General features: G+C 47.1%; 1 protein-coding gene and 1 long non-coding RNA gene across 4 annotated transcripts in view; one reads left to right on the forward strand and one right to left on the reverse strand.

Moving 5' to 3' along the window:
- The window catches only part of EPHB1 (EPH receptor B1), a 431,060-nt gene that overhangs the window by 238,513 nt on the left and 172,471 nt on the right, over positions 1-20,076 (reverse strand). The gene's annotated exons all lie outside the window — the stretch shown is intronic.
- On the forward strand, positions 16,634-18,654 carry LOC128777320 (uncharacterized). The gene is made up of 2 exons (XR_008422578.1): positions 16,634-16,915; positions 18,304-18,654. It is a non-coding gene; the product is annotated as an uncharacterized LOC128777320 (long non-coding RNA).

Raw genomic sequence — 20,076 nt, forward strand, 5'->3', positions numbered from 1 at the left:
GAACACCCTGGGGGCCCACCAGGAACGCAGGGGACAGTGTCACCCCCACTTTGCAGATCAACTGCTGAGACCCAAGAGTGCAGCTTTCACACAGTGTAGTGGCAATGCTGCAGAGGGATCCAAGCTTCCCGAATACTTGTCCAAACTTCCATCAGCCAACTCTATGAAGATTCACACCACTGCCTGGGCAAAGGGTCCTAGGAGAGGGAAGACCTTCAGACAAGCAAAGCCCTTCACAGAGGGCTTCACGTGAGGAGATGCCAGGCCCCTGATGTGGGGGTTCTGCAGCCCAAGAGCCCAGCTAATCCCCTGCTTTGCATGGGCAGCAAGGTGGGGAGGAAACTCACCGGCTAAGCTTCTGAGTTTCTGCAAAGTCTCCAAAGAACTCCGCCTTGCGCCCCTTCATCTCCTTGTCCCTTCCTGCCCTAAAACACTTTTCCCACCTTCCCCATGGCTCCCTCTCCTGAGGAGATGCTGTGGCCAGAGGATGAGGCTGAACCCAGATGGTGAGGGAGAATTAGCATCAAGCCCCACTGAGCCATGAAGGGAACTTAAGAGGTGAATATTTTACACCTGCAATTAGTCACACATGCAGAACTGTGCTTACAACTAGTTGCACCTGCAAGTAGTTAATTGCTAAATAGCAAATGCAATTAGGCACTTACACATTATCTCCAGGATGAAAGTTGCCAACACAGTAGTCACTAGTAGATGCATGGTCACACACGCACACATGCACACACACCCACCCACACACACCCACCCACACACACCCACCCACACACACACGCATGCATACACATGCAGGGACACACATACACATGCAGCACACACACGTCTATGAGCATGCACACATATCCAGGGACACACACACATGCACACACACATACAGGAATATGTACATACACTCCCTGATGAAGGAGTGAACACAGAACAAAGCAATCTGACTCTCAAGGTTGGAGACTAAAGGACACTAAGGCGGGGGTGGGGGGGGGGGTGAGGGGGGGTGGCTTTTTATTAAAACGTCAAGAAGCTGCATTAGAAGAATCTAGGTTAACCCAAACCTTATATTGATGTATAAGACACAGTCTAAGGCTCCAGCACCAGATAAGAACAGCACGGGATTGCAGATTGTTCTTTTGATAAAGACTGAGCAATCGTGGAAAACAAATTGGGCCTGGCACACAGGGCCGGGCTGCAGAAAAGGCCGACGCTTACAGGCCTCACCATTGTTGATCCCCAGTGGAAACCATTATCTAACTGTACAGGGCGGAGGCTAGCCATAATTGTTACACTCACGGGTTTTTTTTTTTTAATCTCAAAATACCACTTTGGAAAGTAATACACAAAATCAGAGGATGACCTTTAAAAATTCTGTTTAATGCTTCCTTTGTAGCCCTTTCTTCCTTTCCTCCAGTTTCTCTGAGCTGTGATACTGAGTTGTCATAGTTTTCAAAAATATTTCCTTTTCAGCAGCCGAGTGAGGAGGAATACATCTGTGTATTTAATTGTAGTCAGTTCAGACGTGGTAGACTGAAGAACCTCTTTGGCGGTAATGAGACGCGCTGAGGCACAGAGCTCTTCTACTCGGAGACTTTGCCCTCGGTCGGGTTAGAAGACCATTGCCGCGATTTACACATTCTTCCTCAGGATCAGAGCTCGAGCCTGTCTTCTCAGGCAGCCACACCGCCGCTCCACCTCGCTGGCAAGGTTTCCCCTCTGTGTTCAGAAAACCAGCTCCTTCCTCTCTCTCTCTCCCTCCTCCTTGCTCCTTTCTTCCCTCTTGCCTTCTTCCCTTCCTTTCTTCTTTCACTCCCTCCCTTTCTCCCTGCTTCATTCGTTCATCAGAAAGGAATCGAATAATCTGAAATCACTGGAAATGATCTCTGCCTTCTAAGTGCACCTTCCCCACCTGCAATCTTGGTTCCTTGTTTTCAGGTCTCTGATACAGAGAAACAATTGCGTGAGCATTAAAGGTAAGTGTCATGCGGCCATTGAAGAGTAAGGACATGGACTCAGGCCAAATTTAAACCTCAATGCTACCACTTAGTAGCTATGTGATCTTGTACAAGTGCCTTAACCCCTGTGAGGGTAAATTTACTCATTTGTGAACGGGCATAATACAGCCAACCACTCAAAATTATGGTGAGGGTTAAATTGAACTCTCAGCAAAGTCTGTGGCTTAAAGTAAGGGCTCAATAACAACTAAGTAATAGTTGCTATGCCTAACCATCAATGATATATCAGGGATTAAGGCTCCATTAATACTGGCTGTCTTTAAGGGGAGTCTAGCTATGGCATGAAAAAGCTAGATAGTTGAACAATTCCAGAAAGGTCAGGGACTTCTCAGGGAGATGAAGAGATGAAGTTCCCTGAGGGAATGACTTCATCTCCACATTCTTGGCACCTGAAGCCATACCTGGACAGGACAGGTGCTCACTAAATATTAGGTGGGTGGATGGGTAGACAGTTGCATGCATGAATGAAAATGTGGAGAAGAGGAAAAAGACATTCTATTTTAAAAAAATCTTTTAACATTTATTCATTTATGAGAGACAGAGAGCACAAGCAGGGTAGGGGCAGAGAGAGGGAGACACAGAATCTGAAGAAGGCTCCAGGCTCTGAGCTGTCAGCACAGAGCCCGACGTGGGGCTCGAACTCACAAGCTGTGAGATCATGACCCAAGCTGAAGTCAGACACTTAACTGACTGAGCCACCCAGGTGCCCCAAGGAAAAGGACATTCTAAAAAGAGGGCAAAGATACTGATTTAAGGAGAGCATTATGGTAATCACATAGCAGTCAGTGAAATTTGTCATTTTTTCCAGTTGTGTTCCAGGGACATGGTGGGATTATGCTTCCTAGACCATTTGAGGTGGGAGTGAGGCCATGAGTCTAGTCTGGCCAGACTTCTATAAATATAAGTGAGGTATGTGACTTCTAAGCCAGGACACTTAATCATCAATGCAAGACCCAGCAGATTTCCCTTTACCTCTGACAGATGACTTTCAATGGCATGGAACAGAACCCCTGCCAACTCATGATAAACACTTGGTGAGGGGGGAAATAAGCATGTGTTGTTGAGGGAGTGCTTGTTACTGCAACATGACTTAGCTTATGCTGACCACTACAAGCACAACAGCCTGTGAAAATCTAACGATAGAATCTGTTGTGTCTGGAGTGTAGTTGAGAACACTACCATATAAGTTGGCACACACATGAGAAGGTTTATTTGGGGTCACCTTTGACTACCAAAAATGAAGAAATTGGTCAACGTGTGTCCCAGGAGATCTTAATGTGTCAGCAATGGCTTGGTGCAACAAGGATGACCCTGCAAGGTCTGATCCCCTGCTTGTCCTTGCTCATCTCCCTGATCCAGCCTTGAAGAAAGGGAACCCTTGAAGCTCACAGATACAGCACTTTGCATTTCCAGGAAGTTGTCTCTGTGGTCTCTCTCTTTCAGAAAGGTTCTCAGTCCCTTCACTCCCAAGGATTATGCCAGATGAAGTACCCTCCCTCCAAGGTGATGCAGTGTTATAGCTTAGGAGCAACAGCCAGAGACCCCCAAAACATACAATTCTTAAGCCCCGGGCCTAGCATGGCACCCGGTAATCTACCTGACATGCACTGAGTATTCATTCCCAGCAGAGGGTGGCAAGGACCACTTTTTCTCTGACCTGGTACTGCCAGGGAGAACTACATGGGACAATGTGGAAGGCCTGTCTTCTCATGTGGAGAGAGAAATCTGAGATATCATCAGAGTCCACTGCTAGTAAGTCTCTCTAGAGGTTATGCTGTTCATTTGATTTCTTCCAAACAGCAGTGAAGCCAGATCAATCTAGTCAGAAGAGAAATTGTCTGGTGTAGTTTTAAAAACATGGCAGCAAATTCTTGATACCCCTCCCATTGGGGGGTGGCAGGCTATGCGCCCTTTTCTTGAATTCGAGGGGGTTTGTGACTTCTTTGACCATTAGGGTATGGCAGCAGTGATGATGTGTGGCTCCTGAGACTGTCATAAAAGGCACATAGCTTCCCCCTCCTTTCCTCAAACATTCTCCCTCAGAGCCTTGAATCACCGTGACAAAAATGCAATTGCTCTGAGACCACTGTGCTATAAGGAAGCTCAAACCACATACAGAGGACACCTGTAAGGGTTCCAGTCCAGTTCTAGAACTCTTAGCTGAGTTCTGCCTTCTAGTCATCCTAGCCCAGGGGCCACACATGTGAGTGAAGAAGCCTCCAGATGATTCCATCTGCTAGCTGAGGCCCCAGCCACAATGGAGCAGAGGCACCCCACCCCTGTCGTGCCCTGTCCAAATTCCCTATCCAGAGAATCTATGAGAGTAATAAAAATTGTTGCTATTGAAAGAATGAACTCACTCAGAGGAGTAAAATTGTGACTTGTCATGCAGCAACTGGAAACCAAAATAACCCTACAAGTTATGGTCCCAGCAATGCCATGTATGGAGAGCCCACATAACTTTTGTATCAGAGTAATGGGGAAAAAACATACGATTTAGGGTGGGAGGCTCTGGATTCAAACACTGTGTACAACCATGCCCTGACTAGATATGGTCTTGGGCTGGTCACCCAGCCACTCTTCTTTTCATTCTTTTCCTTCCACAAGATGTGAATAATAACGATCACATAATGGCTTCCCCACAAGATTGTTAAAAAAAATAAATGAGAAGGTACAGCCTGCCAAGCCCTGTACAAATGCTCATTGCTGCTGTCAATAGAGTGAAGGAGGCCCTTTCTAAAATGCTTTTTTAGGTAAAGAACATAATCTGAAGCTATTTATGGAGAAGGGAGTGAGTTATACACGCACACACACACGTGTGTGCACGTACACACACACCCTTGGATGCCCTTTCTGAAGACAATGGATTTCTCCAGAACAAAAGTCTAGAGCTACAGAGAAAACTGAAACACATCAATCTGGGTTTTTGTCTTTCTTTCTCTCAACATGCTCCTTTGGTACCAAAGTTTTAAAATTACACAATAGCTTCCAAATATCTAATCGCTAGATTTCTTCCTCCTAAGATTCCAGGTTAAAAATAGCTTAAATACACTTCTTCTGTCAGTCAAATCATAAGGTAGAAGATACTGTACCATTCTAAATATATAAGTTGACAATATTTCTTTTTCCTAAAGAAAAATCCTCTAACATCTCTTGACTTCGCTGCCCTAGGGGCTTTGACAATCTATACCACGGGACCAGAAATCCTGAGTGTTTGTCTAGCTTCCAGATGCCAAGACCAAGGCCCCTGCCTGGCTCCACCCTGCACAGAGACAGCATTCAGGGGGAGGAAGCTCAAGAAAGCTGGTTCTATTTTCCTCCTCTGAAGCCAGATGGCAGCAGTGTCTACCACCTCTCATATTATTGTCTAGCTCTCACACCATTCTCACGTTCGCTCATTCATTCACTCATTCACTCAACACGTATGGAATGAGTCCTTGTAATACCTACGCTGGGCCAGGTGAGGAGCTGCAGAACTAACCTGGAGGCTGCCTGCCCTCAGGGAGCACCAAGTCCTGTGAGGGACCAGGAGAGAGGATACTCTGCTGTACAGTGCGATGAATGCCACTTGAGTTCATGCTCACAAGGCACTGGGGACACAGAAGCAAGAGCTGCTAACATGCCTTTGCAGGGGACGACAGGGAGGGCTTAGTAGGGAAAGGAGCCACACGAACAGACCTGGAGCTGTACCAGTAGAGGAGAAAGAGAAGGGAGATCCAGAAGGAGGAAAGAGTGTGTCAGCAGCATTGATGACCAGACTCGGTTCTGGCAACCCCTGAGCATTGTCTGGCCAGAAGCATGAAGTGGGGCCTCAGGACATGGGTCTGGAGATGTAGTCAGGGGCCAGATTACTAAATGCCCTGGTGCTAAGGGGTGGGGAGGGGGAGTGTGTCAGACTTTATCCTGGAAGCAGTGGGGAGACCTGAAGAGTTTGGCACAGCCAGCCAGGGCCAGCGTTAGTTTGGGGAAACCCTTGGGGCAGCCATGGGGCAGATGCACAGAGTGGTCAGGACAGGAGCCAGGAAGACCAGAGAGGGCCCACCTGCCCTAGGGTAGGAGCAATGAAGAGAAAGGGAAGGCCCCAGAGATCTTCAGCAGCAGAATGGACAGAACCTGGTAGTTCAGTGGCTTGGGAAGGGGCAGGGGGAGTTCCACGGCGGAAGGAGGGAAAAGCGTGAACCTCCGACTTCTGAGACTCCACCAGCAGCCCTGGCTCCTCAGAAGGGGCTGATTGAGCCACAGGAGATGTGTGGGTGCGGCAGAGATGCCAGGCTCCTCCAATATGGATCACACTGTCTGAGGCCTGGACACTGCAGGAAGGAAAACAGAGGACAGGGAGGATGCTGGGCAAGCCTCCTTCATTCCTTCCTCTGCAGGTAGAGCTATCCCGCCAGCCTGGCCTGGGGAGGCCGGATGCTCTCTTCCGAGCCCTGAAGGTTTCCCACATTCACTGGGGTCAGGCCTCGGCCTTTGTGCCTGGCACAAAGGGACAACCCAAGGGGCGCCAGAGGCATCTTGGGAGAATGGAAAACTCCTCCCTTCCATGGTGATTTAAGGAGGGAGGGAAGAGCAGCTGGGAAGGAACAGGAGAAACATAAGCAGGAAGAGCTACAGAAAATGAACCTGGTGGGGAGCATCTCACCCCATAAGAGCAAAAAAACCCACAAAAAACAAAAAACCAAAACCTCGGTGGGGGGAAACCCTCACCCTGTGCTTAAGAAGATGGGGAGAAACAGGGTGGGGACATGGGAGGGGACAAGCGGGTGTCCTGGTCACTGAAGAAAGGCTTGCCACCAACATTCTAGGCTCTGCTATCATTCCTGAGAAGGAAGCTTGAAAATGAGGGAAGAGGATTCAGGGGGAGTCACCATGGTGGAGGCCTCAGAGATGCTATTAGACAGATACAGGATGTAGGAGTCCATTCTGCCCAGGATGGCTCCTGCAGGCCATCCTGTCCCTCCTCAGAGCATACCTTTCCTGAAAGAAAACAGGCCAGGAGCTGGGGGGTGTTCTGAGGCATTCGCCTGCACATCTCAGGGCACTCACTGTGACAGCGCCATGACAACACGAAGCACAAGCCGAAAGTCTACACAGTGCTTTCCTCAGTGTAAGCTCCACTGTTAGCCGCTTCAAGCACCTCCACTCTTCCACTCTGTCAAGTTATGAAGGTGGGAATGCAGATGAAGAAGCTACAAACACATTTCTGCCTGTGGCGAAAGCATCCACAAAGTTTCAGTTGATAAACTGGGTCTCAACTAGGCTGAATGCCCTCTAAGACCTACATTTCAAAGTCAAAGGAGGTGCCCCAGGGTTCTCAAAGCTCCATCTGCTGTGAGGCTGGGTGCAAGCCCTGGAACAGATTTATCTGGGCTACTGTTTTTATTGGGATTGCTGTTTTTCTTAAGGCTTTGGTTAAAAGTTCTGCAGGTGTTAAATGGCAAGCCCTAACCTTTCTTTCCGCATAAGCACTGTTATTGTAGATTGCGATTTTACAGAAAAGGTTGTTTAGGCAAGTATATGTGGCTTTGTGGAAGAAACACCCTGGCCATTAAGAGGCTCATAGGCACACAGAGGAGGAGAGGGGGTGACCTGTGGGGACAGTGACCCCTAGACTGAAATGTGAAAATGAGGAGCAGTCAGCCAGGTGAAAAAGGAAGCAAAATTGTTCTGCAACAAAATCCAGACAATGTTAGACTTGGCAAGCAGGTTCCATGTCATCTCAGGATGGTCTGATCACCTTTCAACTTTCCTGCGAATTGGCCCTGCCCAATGCTGCCTTTACTGAGCCAGGGGGAAAAGGCTGTTCTGCATTTGCCAGAGGGCCTGCCAGGCTTCAGTGCCTAGAGGGGCTGCTGTACCAACCCAGGAATGTCCTTGGCCCCTCTGCCCTGCCTCTGCCTGGGAGACTGGGTCAGATGAGATGTGGTGAGGCTGCTGTTCTCCTGGCCCCTTCCATGGAGCTTTGAACCCATGTGGGGAAGGGGTGGTCACAGTTCATGGCTGCACAACCCAAGAAAGCAGAGCAGGTCAGACCTGGTGACAACCAACCAGTCCATCCAGAAGATCCACCCCCGACCATGGGAATCAGGACCTTCAGCTATAGATTATCTTACTTCCCTGCCTTTATTTTCTCTTAATCCAACATCCTCATCTATTCCATTTATTTTCTCAGTTTATTTATATATATCCAGCCTCATTCCCCAAAAAGATTCAATGCAGCCTGCATGTGCAGACCCATGTGCACATACAACCATCCCAGTAGGCAAGATGTTGCCTTTCTTCCCCCTCATCCTGCTCTCTTAGATCTTTCTACTACTCCATCTTTACAGATAGTTTTTTTAGCCCACTGCCCTTTGCCAACTGTAATTTATTGCTATAATGTTATCTTACCCCTAAAGCAAGCTGTAAATAATATGACCTGCATCCTGAGGTTATTGGGAGGATTGAATGAGATGATATAGGCAAGGCCCTCAGCACAGGGCCAGGCACACAGCAAAGGTGTCAGGTCAGTATGTGCTACATGTGGGAATAGAGGAGACAGTCCATGGAACCCATCTCTGATGGGTTCACAGCAGAAGCTGTGGCCTCACCAGCAAATTCCCACTGCTGTTCTCCCCTAGCCTGCCCCTTACTCATTATGGCCTTGTAAGTCTGCCTTGTGTGTGCTCACTCTCTGTACATGCTCTTTAACCTTGTCCTCTAACCCAGGCCAGTTTGCGAGGCCTCCCCCTGCCAGGACTCTCTGCCCCCACACTTGGGCCTGTGGAGGGGAGGGAAGCCCTGACCCACAGCTCATTAGATGTGGCATCAGAGGTCCCTAGGCTCTCTGAGTTTCCGGAAAAGAGTTTCCAACATCGACTCCTAACTCAATAGAACAAAGTCAACAGCCCTGGAAACAGCTTTCTTCCTACATTTAAAAATAAGATCATGAAAAGTTCCCCAGAAAAATCAATTCTGACTTTTTAAAACTCCAAATCAATATGATGTGTGAAAGTTCTCATTAAGACAGAAGTGGAGGAGGTCAGAGAAACCAGGAGAATCAAAAAGGAAGAGATGGAGAGAAGGGAAGACAAGAGAAAGAGGGAGGCTGGCTGGTGGCTGGGAGAAGAGTCAAAAAGGGAGAAGGAAGAAGGACAGAGATGTGCAGGCACCACGCAGGAGCAGCTCCACCAGCAGGGAGCAGGCCACGAAGAGGAATGGGGCTGCTGTTCTTCAGGGGCGGACAGTCTGCCTCGGCCCCTTGTGGGGTGGGGGACAGAGAGGACAAGGAACAAACAGGCAAAGTGCTGGGAAGACAGGTGGGGACAAGTAAGTCTGTCCAGTTAACAGCTGGAGAGGGAATCCAAAGCTCTTCATAGACGAGGCAGAAGTTCCAGTGGGCCTTGAAAGGTTGATGACACTTCAAAGTGCAACTGCTGAATTGAAGGGGGAAGGTTCCACAAGCTACATGAGAGGGCTGGCAAACAACAGCCACGGCGAATGTGTGTTCAATGCTCCCTGAGAGCCAGCAGGGTCCCAAGTACATCTTGAGCACTGGTTCACTCCATTCTCACAATCGCCCTAGGAAGTAGTTACTATAATGCCCATTTTACAGCTGAGGAAATTGAGGCACAGGGAGGTAAGGTTACCTATCCAACATCATACGGCGGTAGCAACAGAGTTCAAACCCAGTGGTCCAGCCCCAGAGTGTACACTCTTAACCAAGCTGAGTTTGGGGCCTGTGTGCCAATACGTGTGCCTGTGTGCACTCTTGGCTTCTTGCCTGAGAACGTGCCACATAGCAGTGGGGAGCTGTCACAGTTTGACCCGGACTTAGGAAGATGTGTCTGGAGACAGGAGGTGAATGCAGAGTCCTGGTGGGGAGGGGTTTGGACGGACACCATTGCTACAGGCAAGGTCTCCATCAAGAAAAAAAGATAAAGGCAGAGATGGGACAGGCCCTCCAGCCCAGAGGCAGCTCTAAATCATTCTATGGTATCTCTGAAGACTATCCCCTTAGCCAAAACACCAACTTTCCCCGGCCTTGGGATCATCCCTTCGGCAGATGTGCTTCTCTGTGGTTTTTCCAAGGCAGACGACGCTTTCTAGCATGTCACGAAGGGATAAGGCACACCTTCCCACTCAGGCCATGAAGCCTGGAACTGCAGGGGTTTCTTCTAGGGGTCAGTATTCAGAAATGTTTTCTCTCCACATTCTTTGGCCACCCTCACCCCACCCCACCCCTAGCACTCCTGGGCATTATTTCAATTCTGCTCAGAGGATTCCTTCCGAGGACCACAATACAGGCAAAGAGAGCTTTGCTCAGCTCCCCTCCTACTGCGAGATCTGCAGTTGACTCTCCCAGAGTAAAGAAGCAGAGAAGGGCGCCTGGGTGGCCAGTCAGTTAAGCGTCCGACTTCAGCTCAGGTCACGATCTCACAGTTTGTGGGTTTGAGCCCCGCGTCAGGCTCTGTGCTGACAGCTCAGAGCCTGGAGCCTGCTTCAGATTCTGTGTCTCCTCTCTCTGCCCCTCCCTTGCTTGTGCTCTGACTCTCTGTGTCTCTCAAAAATAAATAAATGTTAAAACATTTTTAATTAAAAAAAAAAAAAGAAACAGAGAGCTAGGCTGGGCCTTGCCTGGTGCCTTGAACGTTGGTCAGTCAACCCTGCCCCTCACCATCATGTTCCCCCCTTCCCTGCCCAGGAAGGTAAGGGAGCCAGCCAACACAGCCAGAGAAAGCTGTCCCTTTGTTGTGTGCCTGGCCTTAGAAGAGGCTGGGGGCCCGTGTGTCAGAAGAGGGTGTGGTGGGGCGAGGCCTCTACAGCATGACACATTCCCCACACCCAGGGAAGGAGACTGATTGCTCCAGCAGCCCCCAGCTCAATCAGGCACCAGATTTAAATCTGTCCTCTGAATCTGACTCCCTATGTCTCTGTTGGTGGAGCACCCACCCTGGCTCTCAGTGGGTGGTGGCACCCACCCACCTTGCTCTAGAGAGAGCAAGAAGAGGAGTCAGACCATGCTCCCCTGAGATGGAGGACGCAACCAACCTGGGATGAGCAAGTGCATGAGGGACAGGCCCTCCCAGACTCAGAGGCCCAGCAGGGTTGTCACAGACAAGTATGGAGACCATCCGGCCTCATTCCCATTCAAAAAAGGGCTCAAATTCACACTCAGTGACACATACTCACAGACTGAAATGAGAAATCCATACAACTTAAAACTGTATCGCATTATCCAAGCAGCCTGCCTCTGGGCACTGGACATGAATACATTTTATGAATCCTGCAAGTATCTTCTTAGAGCATAACATAGAGTATTGCAATTTTTGTGTTAAAAGCATTTATTTGTGGAAAGCAAACATTTAAGTCATGCCACAATTTTTGTAATCCTGTTTTGACTTCACCTCTTTAAACACACGTGTGTGCACATGCACACCCATTGAGAAAGACTTAAAGACCTAGGCACTCTTCAGCTACAAAGCCCTGCACACAGCTTTGGCTCATAGCAAGGATGCTCTGAAGGGGAAGGGAGGGGAAGGTGAGGGGGGAGAGGCTGCCTCTCCTGGGGCAGGTCTTCTGGGAGGAGCCACGGGAGAAAGGTGTAGCCAAGGACTGGTACACACTGGCAAGAGGAAATTCCCAGACACTGCTGGCTTCTGTTCTGTTCTGTAATTAAGACCTCTGTTTAAGCTGGTAACACTTAAAAAAAAAAAAAAAAAAAAAAAAAAGACAAAAGAAGATATTTCAACCGGATCTGCTTGGGCTTCTTTTCTGTGAATTATTACAAGTGTTAATGGGTGTCTTCATTAAAGTATTATTTATGAAACATTACAACTTGGGTTCCCCCACCCTCACAGGTCTGATGACTCACAATCAGCAGCTCCTCCCACTGAACTGAAACAAATTTATGAAGAGGGAAAATTAGCCGGCTTGGTCCATCCAGTGGTGGAAATGAGAGAAATTGGAGACAACGTGGGTTTGCTTTTCTGGGAACAAACACGGTATGTGACCAGATTCCAAACAGGCCAGGAGCCTTAGCTGTTCAGAGATCATCAAAGAGCAGGACAAGCTGAACAGAGGGCTGTCTGCCAGGACCTGCTGGACCTGCAGGGGACCAGTTTAGGGCGGGGGGTGGAGTGGCATCTAGGGGGCTGGCTTCTCTGCAGCAACAAAGGGAAAGGACCAGCACCTTCTGTAAATGCTTCCCACCAGCCCTCACCAGCCCTCACCAGCCAGGTCCTAACAGACACAGAGGCAGCCCTCCCATCAAGGTCCTCTAGAGCCCAACCCCCACTCACTCAAAATTAACATTCACTTTAAGGACTGTGTGTTTGCTGTGCCAATGCTAGCTTCAAGTGCCCAGCTGGCCCCCTCCCCACTCAGCTAACCACACTGTTGCCCCCAAGCTACCTGATAAAGAAATTCCAGAGCAGGCCCCAGGGAAATGCAAGGGCATGCATCCACTCCACCTGTTACTGGAGAAGCCCAGGGCACAGTGATGTTGGAACTCAGGGTAGGGACAGAATAAAGAGGAGGGTTCCATTGCAGGGGGACAGGAATCCACTCAACTCTGCATCCCAGTTTATTTAATCTGCACTTTCTTTTGGGATCTCCATATCTTTGCACTGTTTGCTTCTCGGATTCCCTGGGCCTCTCACTTGATAAGTTAAGCCTCTTCGCTGGAAATGAAGCACTATTAGCCAGTTGAAAACCTCAATTCTAGCTGGCTTTGCTGCCTAAACAGCTTTCCCTGCTTGCCCCCTGCTCTGCCAACCACCTCATCTCTGAGTTGCTTCTCACACCCAGGATTGAGGGCTGATTAGAATTTAAGATAATTTTCCCAGGGCATTAGAGTGCTTTCTTTCTTTCAAGGAGCATAAGGGATAAAGCTTAAGTTTCAAGGAACAAATACGTTAAGACTGAGAGGGAAAAAGGTTTAATTGCTTAAATTCTTATTTATCTCAAACAATATGGTGGGCGGGTGGGTAAGACAAGACCTCAGAGTGGAGTGTTAACTTTGACAAACCTGTTCTGCCTGATGAATGTGTGAGACAGGGAGGCCTGTGCTTTCTCCCTCTGCAGCCATGTGCCCTAGGCGGGCCCCAGCCTCTTCGGGCACCCCACACTTACCGACCACTCAGGAAACATCCATTCACAAGCAACCCCCTCCCAGCACGCACTCAAATATCCTTGCCCTCATGCAGCCTGCATACCAGTGAGATGGTGTACCCAGTAAGTAAGCAAGCTGCACACTATGTCACAGACAATAAGTGCTATGGAGAAAAATAATGCAAGGTAGTGGAGATGGGAGGGCTGTTAAGGGCAGCCCACACTGTGAGGAAGGCGGGGCCCACATTTGGAGGGGCGGGGCCCACACTGTAAGGTGGGCGGGGCCCACACTCTGAGTGGGGTGGTCAATGTAGGGATCACTGAGAAGGTAATATTCAAGTAAAGGCTTGGAGGAGGTGAAAGAGCCATCACCACAGCTCTCTGTTGTTGGTATAAGTGGACATCAGAGACAAAACTAATAAAAATAAACCTGAATCTGAATCTCATACTTTAAATAAAGGCTAACTCAAAATGGTCACAGACATGCATTTGGATCATAAAACTGTAAAACTTTTAGAAGATTAACATTAGGAGAAAACCTTTGTGATCTTGGGTTAGGCATGGAATTACTTTCCTGGACATGCCACCAAAAGTATGATCCATAACCTGGATCAATTGAAAAAGTAATTAGTTGGACACACTGAGAACAAAAATGAATAAATTCTCCAGACAATGGAGTATTATTCAGCTTTTAAAAGAAATGAGCTGTCAAGCCATGAAAAGACGTAAGGAAACCTTAATACATATTATTAAGTGAAAGAAGCCAACGTGAAAAAGCTACATCCTGTTATATACCTGTATAACACTCTTGAAAAGCCAAAACTATGGAGACAGTAAAAATATGAGTGGTTGCCAGGGGTTAAGGAAGAGGGAAGGATGCATTGGTGAAGTACAGAGGATTTTTAAGGCAGTGAAACTACTCTGTATGATACCATAATGGTGGATCCTGGATACATACCATTATACATTTGTCCAAATTCATAGTAGGTATAACACCACAAGTGAACCCTAATGTGAACCATGGACTCTGGGTGATTATGAAGCAGCCGTGTAGCTCATGGATTGTACCAGTGTATCACCATGGCGGGGGGTGTTGAAATGGGAGAGGCCATGCATATGCAGGGGCAGGGGTCATGTGGAAAATCCTGGTACCTTCCCCTCAATCTTGCTATGATGAATCTAAAGCTTGTCTAAGAAAACAAAGACTTCAATAAAAAAGATTAATGGATAAATTGGATTTCATCAAAATTGAAAATGTTTTGTGAAAGACACCATTAAAAGAAAGAAGAGACAAGTTACAGAATGGAAGAAAATATCTGCAAACAATATATTCACATATTCAACAAAAAGACCTGTATCTAAAATATGTAGAGAAATCTTGAAACCCAATAGTAAGAAAACAAACAGCCTAATTAAAACTAGGGCAAACATTGTGAATAGACACTTCACCAAGGAGGATAAACAAATGGCAAATAAGCACATGAAAGATACTCAACATCATTATTCACTAGAGAAACACAACTAGAAACCACCATGAGATATCAAGACACATCTAATAGAATGGCTAAAATAACAAATACTGATCATACCAAGTGCTGCAAAAGACGCAGAAAAATTGCTGTGGTATTGCAAAATGGAACAGGCACTGAAGATCAATCTGGCAGTTGAACACATAGTTTCTATGTGGCCCAGCAATGCCTCTCAGGTATCTGACCTAGAGCAATGAAAATGTATGTCTACACAAAAACCTGCCCATGAATGTTTACAGCAACTCTATTCATGATTACCCCAAACTGGAAATGATCCAAGTGTTTTTCAACAGGTGAATGGATAAACTATGGTGCATCCACAGGATGGAATACTACTCAGCAACAAAAAGCAACAAACCAGTGACATAAGCAACAGCTTACGTGAATCTCACAGGCATTATGCTAAGTGAAAGAAGCCAGTATCAAAGGTTTCCCATATCACTCCATGTAGAAAGATGACACAACGGGATGCAGAATCACTGATAGCAGGGGGTGGGGTGGGAGGAGGCAGTGACCATAAAGCAACACCATAAGGCAGTTCTCTGTATTCTGATTTTTAGGGTGGTTACACAAATCTGTGCATGGACTAAAATTCATAAAACTTTCCACCAGAAGAAGTCACATTTTCTGTATGACAATTCTTAATGAAATTTAAAGTCACAGAAAATTTAAAAAAATAATAATTTTAAAAAAGGATTTAATCTTGCAGTGGCAAACTGGGCAAACTCACATCCATTTATGACTAGATGGGTGGCTTCCATTGTCTTCAGCGACTCTACTTTAAAATGTTTCACGTACCCAGGACTCAGATCATGCCATCTAAGCCTTCCTAATATTTATTGGATCTCTGTACATTTCCCACATTCTTCACACAGTCCTCACATCTCAAAGGAACCAGCAGAAAATTATCCTTGGGCTTATTTAATAGCAAAAATTTTGGTAACATCAGCATCCATTTCTGAACCCTTGCAATGTGCCAAGGTCTTTCTTTGCTGAGCTCCGCACAGGCAGATTATCATACAGTCTTCACAGCAAGACTGAGCCTTGTGTTAAACCATCACTTAATGGGGAACAATGCTGAGACCCAGAGATACCACTCTGCTAACAAACACAAAGCTCGGATGGAAAAACCCAAGCTTTCCTGTCACCGGCTCTTAACAAGGACCCATCCACGGCTGTTTCCTCAATGGCTTTGGTGGCCTGGCCTAGTTGCATGGTGTGTGGACTCCTGCCCTGCTTTCCCTGGAGGGGTCCTCGGACGGGGCTAAGACGGGCTGCACTGGGCTCCCGGGGAAGCACCCCTGTGTGCTAGAGACAGGTGCACTGAGTATGGACCCATGAAAAGTTCGTTTGGGGACATCATCTGAGAGTCCAGGGATATTCCCAGCAGTTACAGAGAGGTCTTTCTGTCTTTGCGTGTGTAGCCATCACCTTAAACAGCCCAGTGGAGGAAGAATGAACTAATTATAATCCATCTTTCCAGGTTCTATTGCCTTTTCCTCTCCTCCTCCCTGACTAGTTAGTAACCAGTGTGTATCCTGATGAGACTTCCATGTTCCTGTTCTCACTTGTTCACATTCACAAGAAATCAGAAAATCACCTCATTCTTAAGATGCACAGGGTAGTTACATCCAAATCTTTCCTTATCTGCGTCATCCATCCTTTAAGTTTATACCTGGAAAAACTGCATCTCTATAGAGGCCTAGTCACACAGTAACCCTCCCAGGGATGATGAGTGAGTGAGCCTGGCTGAGTAAAGATGGAAAGGGTCCGTTCTAAAGCCATGGCAAAACTTCCCAGCAGATGGCCCCAGGCCTGGCTGAGGTGATATGTCCAGAACCTTCCATGAGTGAAGGATGGATTCCCAGAGCTCAGGGTTGGAGCAGCATCCTGTTCTAACCCCAGCTACGCTCAGGCAGCCAACACATCAGCACCACGCATCAGGGCTGCTCCTTCCAATTTAACAACATGGGTCTGGGAAAAGAAATCACCTGGTGAACCAAGAATAGGAAAGAGTAGGGTGGAAAAAAAAAAGCCTTGACAGAGAGTCTGGATTTGTCCGGGGATATTTTCCCAGCTCGGGCTTCCTGATGACTCAGCTGCTCCTGCGTGGGGAAGCTCTCCCTCAGCCAGCACTGCCTGGGAGATGAAGCCAGTGATTTCCCACTAGCTATCAGCCAGGACAAAAATTACCAATAAAAGGATACACTTAAATGTCCCCCCAGTAGAGACTATTGTTTACTGGGCTATTGAGGGAGTGAAAATATCAGAGCAAAGGTCAGTGGACACCAGCAGTGGGAGTTTACAAAAAACTCTGTCATTTCTTATTTCTTCCCCTTCTTTGGTGAGAAGTTAAGACAAAGCCCCTCTGCCACTCTGAAGAAGAAGCTTTGTTGCTTATTTTGTCAAAATATCCCTCCGAAGCCCCTCAGCGCCCCTTCATCCTTCCCCGACTGGCTCTTACCAGTGGGCTGATTTGCACGGGGGCCGCCTCTCCGCTGTACCCCCTTCCAGGCTCACGCTCATTCTCTTGCTCTAATTAGCAACTGCTTTTTTTATTTTTGTATGCACGTTCAAAGACAGAGAGCGAGGAGGAGAGTGAAAGGGAGAAAGCAAAGGTCTCTGTGAAAGGAGAGAGCAGATGGCTTCTCCCTCGCCCCCTCTGTGTACCCGGGCCCCCGTGTTGGCAAACAGCACACAATGTCTGTCTACAGAGCTCTTTGTGGGCTATGAAGGAGGGGCCGGCACACAGCTACAGGCAGGAAAGGAGTCTGTGGGGAAGGCCTGAAAAGGCCCGGCCCCTGGGAGAAGCCAGGGTAGGGAGGGGATGGAGACCATCAACCCATGGGATGGATATCCAGGAGCAACACTGCCCCCTCCTCCAGGCCCAGAAGGAAGTGGCTGTATGGATATTCAGTTGGCTTGCGTACTGATGTGTTATCAGTTCTCTGGATAGCAAAGCCATTGCCCCCAGAGCTGCAGAAGGTCCTGGAGGGAAGGGGGATCTACTGCTCACTCTTGCATTGTCAGTCCCAAATAACTGACTTTCTATTAGAAGAAATTCTTAGGTGAGTGGGCAGAGGTACCCACAAAGCAGGAGTGGCGGCGTCAACCCCAAAGGCTGAAATCAATCACTCTGATTGGGAAAGTTAAATTCAACAATGCACAGCTTTGGTTACTGGTTTTTAACTCGTAGCTGGATTGAAAGATTTAAAAAATGTTAGGGGAAAAAAAAAGGGGGAGCTTAAAAGAATTCTCAAAAGGGGAGAATAATAAAAAAATGTGGTTGAAAAGCTAAAAAAAAAAAAAAATAGGAATATGCTCCAGAAAAATACAGAAATGAGCACAGAGAAGCAGGGCATTCTACAAAGACACTTAAAAAAAAAAGCTATTGTTCTTTTTAATGAATGGTCTCATTATCAGCATGTGTGACTATATATTAGTAATTCTGATGACAAAAATCACTCTTGTAATATTTGCAATCAATTTCAATGATAAACATTGATTTCTTCCATTTTACTACATGAAAGAACTCATTTTTATTGTAGTTTGCATGTAAACAGTTTCCAAGGGAAAAAAATAAAAACAGTGAATGGAAATAACCATCCATTCATTAAACTTCTACCAATGAAATGTGTTTCTCTTTTCTTCCTTTTTGAATCAAGTCCAGAGAGAAGACAGACAAGAGAATAGAGTCAATGGACGAAAAGAAAAGAAAACAGGGAGACCAACTTGGCCAAAGATGCAGAGAGGAAGACAAACAGAACCAGCAGGAAAAGAAAAGCCCCACGTCACAAGGACCTCCACATTCAGATCAATGCAGGCATGTGTGTGATAGACCCAAAAACCAAATAGAAACCCTCAAATCGCCTAATTCCCAGAACAGGCAAATTTTTGCCAAGTTCATGATTTGGCAGAGTTCTTGCATATTCCATACAATTTCAATGAGAAGCTGTATCCATCTTGTTCTAAGAGCAGATTGTCATTTTCCACTTGAAATACACACGTTGCACTGACCTTATGTCCTCTGTCAAACTGAGACATTGTCACCAACTTTTAGTGAAAAGGTTTCATAATGTATGGGCTTTCGGCCATTCTGTTGATTTTGTTCTGTGTGTGTGTGTGTGTGTGTGTGTGCGCGCGTGTGTGTGTGCGTACAGCGTGTCACTATATTGGACAACAGACAGACAAGGCCTCTGCCATCACTGGTTACTTCCTCCATCTGGTTCTGCCATCATCACCTCTATAAGCACATGCCTTGTCAGCGACTCCGCATGGTTCCTGCCCAGTTTCTACGGAGCTTACGCTACTCAGTGCAGCTAGGATGTTTTCTTACACATGCAAAGCCTTTCTTCTTCCTCAGCTCTCACCCTGATTCCACAAATTTTGTTTTCAATGCATTTTGTTTTGTTCTCATTAAACAGATGACACACAGCGGGCATTTGGGACACAGAGACACAGCAAGCATGGCCCTGCTCATGAGGAGCTTGGGAAGTAGGTGACAGAGATTGAAAGGCTAGGTGGAGGACAGAGGTGGAGGGGTTCAACTTCAAGCACGGTCCCTCCACGGATCTCCTGGGTCATCCGTAACCAATGGGAAATGCATATCAAATTGATGGGTTTTCCTTGGGTCCCTTAGTGAAGGATTATATCACAGTCCAAATGGGATGCTGAAGGCCCAACCCCCACCACAAATCACAGTTCTGCCCTGTGGGAATCTCTCTCTTCTCCAGCTGGGGGTAGGGAGTGAGGAGAGGAAGAGTAGAGAATAGCAGTTATCAGCCAGGCCCCAGAGTCCTACATTGTATGACCTTGGTAAAGTTACTTAGCTTCTTTGTGCCTTGGTATCTTCAACTGAAAAATGAGGTTGATAATCATATGTACCTCATAGGGCTATTGTAAGTATTTAAGAGATAATGCACGAAAAGAATTAGGCAGAGCATCTGGTACATAGTGAGTTCTCTGCAAATAATAGCCCCGCTGTATTAGTGCTTCAGGCAAGCTGGAAGCCAATCCAGAAAGGTTTGCTCCCTACCCAAATGATAGCCATCACCATGATCTGACAGTGAATGGTGAGACTGCCCAGAAGATTATATAAGCTGCTTCCTTAGCCCAGGTACACAGGGCAAATCAGCATTCTTACCACACATCAGTCATTTTGCATCCCATCTTCATTGCTTTTTGCCACATCTATGTACCAGGTTTTTAGTCTATTAGCTAAGTTATTATTTTTCTTTAAGTTGACTCATTTAACCTGAATGTATTTATTTTCACAGAAAATAACAGAAAAGTGAGGAAGGAAGCAGGGGAGAGAAAAGGGAGGGGCAGGGAAGGGAGAGGAGAGCACAGGTGGGGAGGGGAGCAGACAAGAGAGGAGGGGCGACTGAAACAAGGAAGGGAAAAAGGAAGTCCCTGGTCTCAGAGAGAAAGAAAACCCG

The sequence above is a fragment of the Panthera pardus genome, unplaced genomic scaffold (genome assembly GCF_024362965.1).
Source record: "Panthera pardus isolate Hobbes unplaced genomic scaffold, ASM2436296v1 HiC_scaffold_16, whole genome shotgun sequence".
Lineage (NCBI taxonomy): Eukaryota > Metazoa > Chordata > Mammalia > Carnivora > Felidae > Panthera > Panthera pardus.